The 12,044-nt window shown below is 40.9% G+C and overlaps 1 long non-coding RNA gene across 1 annotated transcript in view; it reads right to left on the minus strand.

The window, feature by feature from the left end:
* Nucleotides 1-444: 444 nt before the first annotated feature.
* LOC309611705 overlaps nt 445-12,044 on the minus strand; it is a 397,191-nt gene continuing 385,591 nt past the window's right edge. Inside the window, exon 3 of the long non-coding RNA XR_014234688.1 lies at nt 445-6,473. This is a non-coding gene — a long non-coding RNA (uncharacterized lncRNA). The remainder of the gene's footprint in view (nt 6,474-12,044) is intronic.

Consider the following 12,044-nt stretch of genomic DNA (forward strand, 5'->3'; position numbering starts at 1 on the left):
TGCAGTTGAACTGAGGCCCCCTGTTGTGATCAGAAGCTTATAAAGGAGGCAGATGAGCTCTTTTGGATGGTTCATGCTAGTGTTCTTGAGATGACAATATAACTACCTACTTGGACCATGAAGCTGAGGGCCACACCCTCAGCTGTACAGGGGCCGGGATTGCGAGGAAGACTTCATGGAACTGAGCCAGCATCCCAGCCCTGGACGGCTACAGCCGGTCTTCTACATGAACAAGGAAAAACTTTTATCAGATTTAAGCCACTGTTATTTCGGGTTTATGTTACTCACAGTTGAATCTAATCCTAACTGATACAACCACCATCCCACAAGAACAGTGGCAGAAAAATATATATCACGTATCCATCACATAAATCCACTTTTATAAGGGAATGAAGTCAGATTACTACCCCCAATAAAAAGGTGTTTCACAACATGACCCAGGAATTTAGAAGTATGGTTTATTCCCTGTTTCTCCCTGTCTCATGGCCTCACAGAAACAGCTCCCTCTGGCCTCAGTGGACATCCGTGAGAGCATGCTTTTCATGGTGTCAGGATATGAAAGTCCAGGGAATGAAGAGCCTCCAAGGACAGTGCCTGGATTATCAAGCTTTGGCCAGCAGTGCACTTTCTCCAACTCTGCAGTCAAAAGCGGAATGAAGAGCTCTCACGTTTGCTCCTTTGCTGAGTAAGTTTTCCAAGGGAAGGAAGAAAAAAAGACAATGGCAGATGAGTAGAATAGAAGAAAAATGAAATCTAAACAAACTAAACTCTTCACTGAACAGAAAAGTTCAATTAAAAAAAAAAGGAGGAGAGAAATGTAAGATACTAATTTGAACCATAGCCCCATGTCTAATGCTTTTAGCCAAGGAAAGGAGAGAAAAGCAAAAGAAATCTGAGTCAGAGGGAAGATGTCATGGTGAGTTTCAATGGGATGAATTCCTTATTAATTCTAAAGAACACGATACAACATGGATTTAATTATACAAGTCAACCCACCCACATTCCTCTGTTGCTTTTCACACACTTGGGCTTCTGAGGATGATGAAAGGTGGGTGGGGAGAAAGGGGAAAGGAGGAAACACACGGGGAAGCTAAGGCCATAGAGGAGGCGGCCCTCCTCCAGGGCCCAGCCACTCGCAGCCCTCCCCTTTCTAAACATGAAAGCCACGGAGCCCCACTGAAGCCGCAGCAATAGCGCCCAATCTCATCCATTCCAGGAGGTCCATTCACCTGGCCTGCAAGCACACGTCCATTTTGTTCTATTTACTGTGGAGGGGAGATTCTTAAAATTTTAAGGGATGGAGAGAAGGACTATCACAAGGGCCATAGATAGGAGCTTAAAAAACCCTCTCAGCTGCTTTTAATTTCCTGTGGGATGCACGACACAATTGCACTAAGATTTTCACCAAGAGAACAAACAAATTTCTAAAACTCTGAAGAGTTTGAATGTATTCAAAATTTTTTTAATTTATATTTTTAATAATAATTGTATTATATATTGAAGAAGTAAAGCATCATGGTTTGAGATACACAGTGAAATGATTGCTACAGTCAAGCTAATTAACATATCTCCTCTCACTTTTATCTTTTTTTGTGTGTGTGTGGGTAAGAGCACCTAAAATCTACTATCTAAGCATATTCCCTGTGTATAATACCGTGTTACTAACTGTAGTCATCATGCTGTACATTAGGTATGAAGATTTATTCATTCTACATTATTGTAATTTTATTGAAACAGCATCCAGTATTCCCTAAGGTCTCTCAGGGACTTTTCACCTGTGCTACCATCCACGATACCCCCATCTCCATAGAGGTGAAAACATCAAAAATTTCCCAGAACCAAGACCCCATTGTTTCCTCCTGCTTTTTCCTCTCACTTTCAGATAACACCCCAGAGAATTCTAGCTGTTAGAAAGTCCCATTGACTGTTCTATGACTTTAGCTAACTGTCTGTATACATTTTTAGACTGGTAGACTGAGGCTATCTCATTTGGAAGGGAATCCAGTGGCAGAATGATGGGCTTATAAAGTCCCAGGGCATCAGCGTCAGAGTTCAGCTGAAGGTTAAAAACAAAAACAAAAAAGGCAAACAAAAACCCCACCTCTAGCTTCTCTAAACATAAGAGATGTCCTGAAGAGAAGTGCATGTTTAGGGAGCCCTTGGAAGTCTTCAGGTAGGTCTCCAGGCATGAATCCCAGAGCGACACCACTGAAGTGGGCCATCAGGGTCATTGCCACCTCTCTCACCATCGAGAAAACAGAGAATTGGCAAAATACACTGGAGTATGGCCCTAGGAACACCCAGTCTTAATCATAATTCAAGAATCCAGAAACTATCTTCAGAACTGCTACATTTAGAGTGACACCATGTCTGCTCCCTGTGCGCTGACAAAAATGACTGATGCTCATGCAGTGCCTCTTGATACTGCAAAGCTAGTGATTGGGTACCGGAATACCTGCCCTAACCAGGGGCGGGGGGGTGGGGGGTGGCGCGGAGGGCCTAACCAGATGCCTCCATGACCATATTCACCGTATTCTATTCAATACCTTCTTAACATCCCCGGAGTGCATCTACAACCTATATCACATTTGGAGCCCTAGTCTCAAGGGACTAGGCCTTTCACTCTCCAGTCTCTACTGTATAGGAAAGCATGTGAGAAAGATAGCTTTCAGACATTTTTCAGTCATGATCCATGGACCCATTTTTTTAAAAAAATGAAACATTTTGAAATCATTGTAGATTCACATTCAGTTGTAAGAAATAAAACAGAGACCCTATGCACTCTTTACTCAGTTTCCCCAAATGGCAATGTCTTGCAAAACCATAGTAGAACATCGCAACTAGGTTTTATAGATGTTAGTACAATCCTCTGGTCTTATTCAGATTTCTCAGGTTTACGTGTGTGTGTGTGTGTGTGTGTGTGTGTGTGTGTGTGTGTGTGTGTGTGTTAGGTTCTCTGCAATTTTATCACATGCACCGATCTGCTTCGGTCACCATGGTCAAGATATAAAACACAAGATACCTTGTTTGTGTTCGAAAGCCAGGAATGACTATGAAGGAAGGCTATGTGCTGTCTTGGATGGTTCTTAAGATGGTTTTGAAGATGATTTCTCCCACAATTCTGGAAGAGATTTTCCTTTGGTAATTTCTTGTGATAATTGTATGGACCTCCACGAGTCAGGTATGCAAACTGGGAACTTGGGGCACAGAGTGCACACTCCCATGCCCTAGGCTTGCACAGGGCATGCGTCGAGATCGCAGAGTGCTGGCACAGCATAGCCACTTAAAATGCTAGCTGTGATTATTATTCCTGCCACAGCAAAACTTCCCTTCCCCGATCCCTCATTTCTCTTGAATTCAAACTTTTTATCTTCCTTCCAGAGCAAGCTCAAAACTGCTTTATCTAAGAATCTTTCTTCTATTTGTCCCATCCAAATGCTCTCTCATTTCATCCTCAACAATCGTTGTTAGCCTCTACAAAATGCCCTTCTCAATTACACATTCCTTATGTCTGCTGTCTTGCTTAAAACCTATTGATTAATTTCCTACTGCTTATAAGAAAAAGACTCCCTCATTATTACACATTCAAGGCTTTCAAGGCTCTTCAGTGTGTCTTCAGTGATGCTTTGTAGGCTCATCCCATTAACTTCTCTGCAAACATCCTGTGTTCTTTCATTATAAGGGCTACTTGCCGCATCCTAGAACAGACTATTCAGTTTCACATCACGCGGACCACTAAGCCTGAAAATATCTGCACACCTCTTTGGCCAATCAAAATCTCACCTGAAGCCTTCTCAAATGTCTTCTATCCTGTGAGGTCTTTCCTGAACCATGATTGGCCTTTCTCATCCCAGTACCTCTTGAGAGCCTGTAATAACCTGTGCTATGGTACGTGTCACCAGCCAATTGTACTATAGTTTGGTGAGTATTTGATGCCCCGACCAAATAGTGAGCAGAAAGACAGAGCCTGAGGATGACTTGTGTTTCTACGTCTAGCAACTCCCACAAGCACTGAGGGTCATAGTAGCAGGGAAGAAGGAATATTCTGTTTAAGCCAGAAGGACACTGGGACACACTGCATGCTGCTAGAGTCTTTATTAAGATTTAAGTCCTGTGGAAGAAATGGAGGTGTCTGAGGATTGAAGGTTGGAAATCGAGGTCGCCTGAAACATAAAAGAGATAAAGTCTGCTTTAGGGTCTTTGAAAAGAGATTTCAGTAACAGTTGAAAGCAATTATAATTCCACATAAGCCTCAGACTACATTCTATAACTTGGTGTCCAGTGTGTTACTTCTCTTCATATATGCAAATTTGATTGAGAAAAAATTAATTTTAAAACATTAATAATTTGGTGACATTTGAGTATTGACTCTCAGGTAAAGATAGCTATTTTAAAATAAACTGAATATAATATTGAGTTGCATTTCCAGGCAAATGATAAAAAAAAAAAATCCTTGTGTTGGTGAATTGTCAAAATTTTGTCAGAGCTGTCTTCATTTTTAGATATTTCATCATATTTTATCTTACTTTTTTCATTTTCTAAGTTGCAATATATCATTTTGTTCCTGGAACAACTATTAAAGGCCTAATCCCAATTGGCAATCCAAATAAAGTGTGGTTAAGGGCTTGTAAGGGCATCTGAACAGGGTGCTATATGAAAATAAAGAGAGAAATGAATACATGTAATTCTTAGTTTCATTTTGTATTTTATCTTAAGTATGTCCAGTGTGTAAGGTTTGTTACATGTTCCATCAAGTACCTGAGTGCTTACTATGTGCTTGGCATTGTACTAGGCTTATTGGGAGTAATAAAAGAAATATAAAAAGTGAGAAAAAAATCTTGGGTAAATAATATACTGGCTTTGAACAGGAAGAGAATTAAGTTCCAGAGGCCCTATTTTTGGAAGAAATATGCTTGAGATGAAACAAAGCAATTTTACTTGACTGCCTTTCAAGTAGCTTCCTGGTAACTCGTTTCAAGTTTTTCTCTTATGGGATGACAATACCCCAAAGTCCAGATTAGTTTTTGAAAAGTCTTGTGAACAGCTATAATTACTGGGGAAACTATTCCCATAATTGGGGGACCTTTGGATGGTGGCAAAAGGAACAGGAATAATGGTAGTCCTGATGACAAGGACAGTTTCAGGGACAGCGAGAGCAGTGAGAAGCAGGGTTGGGGGCCCACAGGGAAACTGATGACAATAATAGGCACCATTGATTGAGCACCTACTCTGAACCTGGCAGGTTGCCAGTTGCTTTATCTGCCCGATAGTTAACCTTCACAGCTATGATCTAAAATAGATCCCATCCACATTTTGCAAATGTAAACACTGAGGCTCAGAGTGATGGGGTAGCTTTCTCATCGTTATGCTGCTAGGTAGTAGCAGAATCCGGATTTGCCTCCGAAGCCCATGGTCTTCCTGCCACACCCTGATGCCTCTCGAAAGTGAGGATACTTGGAAGGACAGGTGTTCCAGGAACTTTTCGGAGCATGGAGGCACGGAAGGAAAGACTGTTCTTGTTATTCATGTCAGAATCATCTTAAGGCTGGCACGGTCTGGGGATACTGGTGGGTATGCAGTGAGTGTTGGTTGAATTAAATTGAAAAGAGCTTATACTAGTGGCACAGTCTAAGCCTAATATCCTCACCCTCTAGGAACCTTCTCTGTCCCCTCTAACATTTATTGCCAACATCCTCCAGCTGGTGGGTGAAGTTCTCAGAGTCACCTCTAAAGAAGAAAGGTATCCACGAAATGTCTCCCTGATATTTTGGGGGGTTGGAGCGGGGCTAACAGGGCCTATCAGAGGTGTAAAATCAGCCTTATCAAGAAGAGGAGAGTGAGTGCAGTTATTGACGTGCTTTAGACAAGCCTGGCTCGGCAGGCTGGGAATCTGAGGTTAAAACCACCACCACCACTCCCACCGATAACAAACACACGGCTACTACTGCCACTTCTTCCTCCTCTTCTCTGGGAACGCTCACGTGTCACCAAGAAAACCACTTACATCTTCCCTATATTTATACCAACCCCAGCAAGCAGCTCTTCAACCACTCCGTTGACCTGGTCCCCTCCACCAAGACCCTCTCTGCGGGGTTTCCTGCCGCCCACCTCTCAGTCCCTCCATGGGTATCCATGCCCGCTGGGCTTTCTCTGTCTCCCCTGGAATTGGGGACTGTCCTTAACTGAAGACATCAGAGTTCACAGTCTAACCCTTAGGTGTCCCCCAGGAGCCATTCTCTAAAAGTAGCTTGGATTTTAGGCTTAAAATTCCCATGTTGTTCCAGAGTTGACATTTTAAAAAAAATTTACAAGCCCTTTCAAATAACAAATGTTTGTGACCACAATATAGGGTAAAATAAACTTTTAGAGTCTTTGTCGTGAGTTGGTGCTAGGTCATGGGAGCCGATGGTCTAAGCGTCCAGGGATGGTGTCTCCTCTCTAGCCGTCATGCCAATCTATCCATGGGGGACATTCTGAAAAGAAGAAAACTCAGCTGTAAATCCTCAGACATTTCAATATTTTAAACACTAACAAAGTGAGAGGCTACAAGTTTCCTTGTGAACATGCCTTATTATCGGGCTGGATATTTCTAGGATTTGGGAAAAAAGAGGTCTGAATTCCAGAAGCTCCGGTGGGTTGTCAGTCACTGGAAGCAAATTTGACCCTTTTTTTTCTTGATTCTAAGCGTTACTGCGTACATGGTGCATGAGGAGAGAACCCATCACGCCGATGCGTCTTCTCCCCGTCTTTACCACCCCCATCCCCTCAGTCTCTCCAATTCTCATCCCTTTCCCGCTACAATAATTTGCTGTTTAATGCATCCTCTAAGCTTTTAATTTTAACAATTTCATTTTTACTTCTAACAACGAGCTGTCCTTTAAAATGGTTTCCTAACATTCACCCTCTACTATACGAAGTGGGTCCTCTAGCTGGCTTCAGTCTTAGGCAGTTTAAAGGGATGACTGGTTGTAGTGTTTGGCTTTCCCTAATCCAGCCTTAGTGAGTTAGCGTGTGATCATACTCGCTGTGGTCTGCAGGATTTCATGGACTTCAGTCCTAGAAATGATGGTGCTTTGGTTTTCCAAGGAGAAGATACCTTCTGTGGTAGTATATCCTCCCGGATATTTATGGGAGGGAGGCAAGAAATGAGAAATAAACAGGGAAGAGGGGCTCTCACCTTCTGCTGGCAACGCCTACTTGCCCCTCTCCTTGTCTTGCTTGCCATACAAAAGTCTGACTTCTCTTGTACCAGCCCCACTCTGCTCCTTCATGTATTTACAGTGAACACACTTTCTCAACCTAACTCTCCTGTTTTCTATCATTTCACTCAGTCATCACTTCCACTCTTCAACTGAAAGAGTTTCTGTTTACTTTTACCAAATCACATGATGTGAGATAAATGTTCAAATCCCTCTTTATGGGCATTTAAAGATTGCAACACTACTTTTACAAGGCAGCTATTTGATTCCAAAATGGATAAGCTACAAAGCTACAGTTGGCCTCCATCACGGCTGCAAAGGGACAGAGGGCTAAAGTTAGTTTTGCTCATAAAAAGGTAATCAATGACACACAGAAATGAAAACAAACAGAACCAGAGTGTACCCCGCAGAATGCTAGTGGTGTCCATTGGACTGGTGTCACTGTAATGGAACAGTGACCTTCAGAGACCAAGTATAGATTCCCAAGTGCTAAGAGTTATTGGCCAATTATATTGCATAATCAAGCCTGTCTACAGTAAGTAACAACAGGGGAAACAAGTGCTAACATTTATCAAACATGTAGTAGATGTTTAGTATGGTTCTAGTGCTATACATGAGTTTTTAATCTAATTCTCACAACAGCCATTAGGACCTGTTCCATTTTTCAGATGAGAATGCTGAAGCACAGAGAGGCTGTACCACTTGCCCCAGATCATACAAACAGAACATGGCAAAGCTGGGATTAAAACCCCAACCCTCTGACTGCAGAGCCCCCGCTCTCAGCTGCTGTGCTCTTCCCCTTCTCCCAGGATAGGTGGTCACCCTGCTCCCCACAAATGCCCTCGGCAAGCCAGCGCTCACTGTTATTCAAGAGAGCTATTTCTGTTTCCTCCTAGACCTCAGGACACTTTTCCTCATGTGGAGCTAAATCTGTCTGTCCCTCACCCCTTAATTTAATCTTCTTTCCACCTCCGGAGCCATCCAGAACATGGTTTTATATCCTTTTTTTCTCCTAATAGCCTCCAGAGAATTGAAGCCATCATTTGATCCTATCCACTGCACCTGAATATTATCTTCATGGTGAGCAGAAGCAATCCTATCCTAATAGAAAAACTGTAGCATTGGATAATTAAATAACTCTCCACCTCTCCAGGCTCTAGTAGAAAGCATAAGTAAGTCTAAAGTTGGGTATAAAGAGCATTAGGAACAATCTCAAGGAAATAGTAAGATATGCTGACAAATATTTATATTTATGTAGCTATCCAGTGTCATTTATAGTATCCACAAATTAGAAATAACCTAAGAGTCTAAGATAAGGGAATTAATGAAGTATAAATTAACCAGGTGACATGACATGCATTCATTAAAAGTAATGTTTTCAAATAATAAGGATAGGAAATTCTCATAATAATGCTCTTTTTTTTTTCTTTTTTTTTTTTAGGTTTTGTTAAATTTTTCCAAAGGATTGTATCTTCGTTAGTGTTGAAAATGGGATTTTTCTTCTAACTAGTTATGTTTGTGTTTATGAAGACTTTTCATTTCTGTATTTTAGCCTTTTTATTCTGCTACTTTACTGACATTTTTTATTGTTTGAGTTAGTTTTTTTTTTAAACATTTTTATCGGAGTATAATTGCTTTACAATGGTGTGTTAGTTTCTGCTTTATAACAAAGTGAATCAGTTATACATATACATATATCCCCATATCTCTTCCCTCTTGCATCTCCCTCCCTCCCACCCTCCCTATCCCACCCTTCTAGGTGGTCACAAAGCACCGAGCTGATCTCCCTGTGCTATGCGGCTGCTTCCCACTAGCTATCGATATTACATTTGGTAGTGTATATATGTCCATATATACACTACCACTCTCTCACTTTGTCCCAGCTTACCCTTCCCCCTCCCCATGTCCTCAAGTCCATTCTCTAGTAGGTCTGCATCTTTATTCCCGTCTTGCCCCTAGGTTCTTCATGACCATTTTTTTTTAGATTCCATATATATGTGTTAGCATACGATATTTGTTTTTCTCTTACTGACTTACTTCACTCTGTATGACAGACTCTAGGTCCATCCACCTCACTACAAATAACTCAATTTAGTTTCTTTTTGTGGCTGAGTAATATTCCATTGTATATATGTGCCACATCTTCTTTATCCATTCATCTGTCAATGGACACTTAGGTTGCTTCCATGTCCTGGCTATTGTAAATAGAGCTGCAATGAACATTGTGGTACATGACTCTTTTTGAATTATGGTTTTCTCAGGGTATATGCCCAGTAGTGGGATTGCTGGGTCGTATGATAGTTCTATTTTTAGTTTTTTAAGGAACCTCCATACTGTTCTCCATAGGAGCTGTATCAATTTACATTCCCACCAACAGTGTATGAGGGTTCCCTTTTCTCCACACCCTCTCCAGCATTTATTGTTTGTAGAGTTTTTGATGATGGCCATTCTGACTGGTGTGAGGTGATACCTCATTGTAGTTTTGATTTGCATTTCTCTAATGATTAATGATGTTCAGCATTCTTTCATGTGTTTGTTGGCAATCTGTATATCTTCTTTGGAGAAATGTCTATTTAGGTCTTCTGCCCATTTTTGGACTGGGTTATTTGTTTTTTTTGTTATTGAGCTGCATGAGCTGCTTGTAAATTTTGGAGATTAATCCTTTGTCAGTTGTCTCATTTGCAAATATTTTCTCCCATTCTGAGGGCTGTCTTCGTCTTGTTTATGGTTTCCTTTGCTGTGCAAAAGCTTTTAAGTTTCATTAGGTCCCATTTGTTTATTTTTGTTTTTATTTCCATTTCTCTAGGAGGTGGGTCAAAAGGATCTTGCTGTGATTTATGTCATAGAGTGTTCTTCCTATGTTTTCCTCTAAGAGTTTTATGGTGTCTGGCCTTACATTTAGGTCTTTAATCCATTTTGAGTTTACTTTTGTGTATGGTGTTAGGGAGTGTTCTAATTTCATTCTTTTACATGTAGCTGTCCAGTTTTCTGAGCACCACTTATTGAAGAGGCTGTCCTTTCTCCATTGTATATTCTTGCCTCCTTTATCAAAGATAAGGTGACCATATGTGCGTGGGTTTATCTCTGGGCTTTCTATCCTGTTCCATTGATCTCTATTTCTGTTTTTGTGCCAGTACCATACTGTCTTGATTACTGTAGCTTTGTAGTATAGTCTGAAGTCCAGGAGCCTGATTCCTCCAGCTCCATTTTTCTTTCTCAATACTGCTTTGGCTATTCGGGGTCTTTTGTGTTTCCATACAAATTGTGAATTTTTTTGTTCTAGTTCTGTGAAAAATGCCAGTGGTAGTTTGATAGTGATTGGATTGAATCTGTAGATTGCTTTGGGTAGTATAGTCATTTTCACAATGTTGATTCTTCCAGTCCAAGAACATGGTATATCTCTCCATCTATTCATATCATCTTTAATTTCTTTCATCAGTGTCTTATAGTTTTCTGCATACAGGTCTTTTGTCTCCTTAGGTAGGTTTATTCCTAGGTATTTTATTCTTTTTGTTGCAATGGTAAATGGGAGTGTTTTCTTAATTCCACTTTCAGATTTTTCATCATTAGTGTATAGGAATGCAAGAGATTTCTGTGCATTAATTTAATAATGCTCATTTTTAAAAAGCAGAGTATAGTCTCAATTTTGAAAAAAACATGTGAGAAGAAAACAAAACCTCATAATTATGTATACCCAGAAAAAGAGCTGGAAGAAATGTGCCATTCTACTAATAATGGATTATCTTTCGTCTCTTCTTCTAAATACCCTATATATTTTCCAAATTTTCTAAAATGGGAGTTCATTACTGTTGAAATCAGAGGGAATAGATTGTCATCCCGTGTGTGTGTGTGTGTGTGTGTGTGTGTGTATTTTTTTTTTTTTTTTTTAAGATCAAATGTGTCCAAGCATCACCTCCAGCTAGAGTTGGATTTGAAGACTTGGGAGAAGGGCAATGGCCTTAAAATGGGGTGTTTCTACTATCCATTTTGATCCCAATGCTTTGGCCCCCAAATTGCATTTCAGAACTCAGCACCCAGGGAGTGAGAGCAGTGGGGTCTTCCCCTCCACACTCTGTCTTGTAGTGGACAGTGTCAGGGCTCCACCCATATAGGACTGTCAGGTAAAATACAGGACACCCAGTTAAATTCAAAGCTTAGATAAACAACGAATATTGCATGGGATATACTTACATTAAAAAATTATTCCTTGTTCATCTGAAAATCTGAGTCAGCTGGGCGTCTTGTATTTTGGCTGCTAAATCTGGCAACCCTGCATTCAAACCCCTTCAGATTTCCTCTTTACCGTTTTTATAACTGTAAAAATGTCCCCCTTCTCCTTTACCAGTCCCCCTAGGAGCCCTTCCTTATTAAATTACTCACCCAGGGATCCTGCTCAGGATGTATTTCTGGGGAAGCCGAATTGCAGAGAAGCTCTCTCATCCTTTTTTGCCCCCGTATCTCTTTTTCTGTCTCTCCATCTGTCTCCTTTGTTAGTTATCTCTCTGTCTCTCTCCCTGCATCTATTTCTCAAAAATTGCTCTCCTTTACTTTTTTTATGGATTATCTAAAAAATAAATATCTTCAGGATTTTTTCCAATGCCTAAAAGTATTACTAGTACAAATAGTAATCACAGCACAGAACTTTCCCACTGGAGGCCCACTAAGAGGCAGCCTGAGCCCCGTCAGCCTCTTGGTAGCAAGGCACGCCCACATCTCTGGGAGGAAGGTGAAGAAGATAGCTTTGATGCTCAGACTTATATGGGAATCTCTAGTCTCCCTAATAATCCTCCCTTAAGAGCTAACCCACGGGGAGTGGACGGGGCCCAGCCATAGACCAATATCTGA

The sequence above is a fragment of the Balaenoptera borealis genome, assembly GCF_965194805.1.
Source record: "Balaenoptera borealis genome assembly, chromosome: 15".
NCBI classification, from domain to species: Eukaryota; Metazoa; Chordata; class Mammalia; order Artiodactyla; family Balaenopteridae; genus Balaenoptera; species Balaenoptera borealis.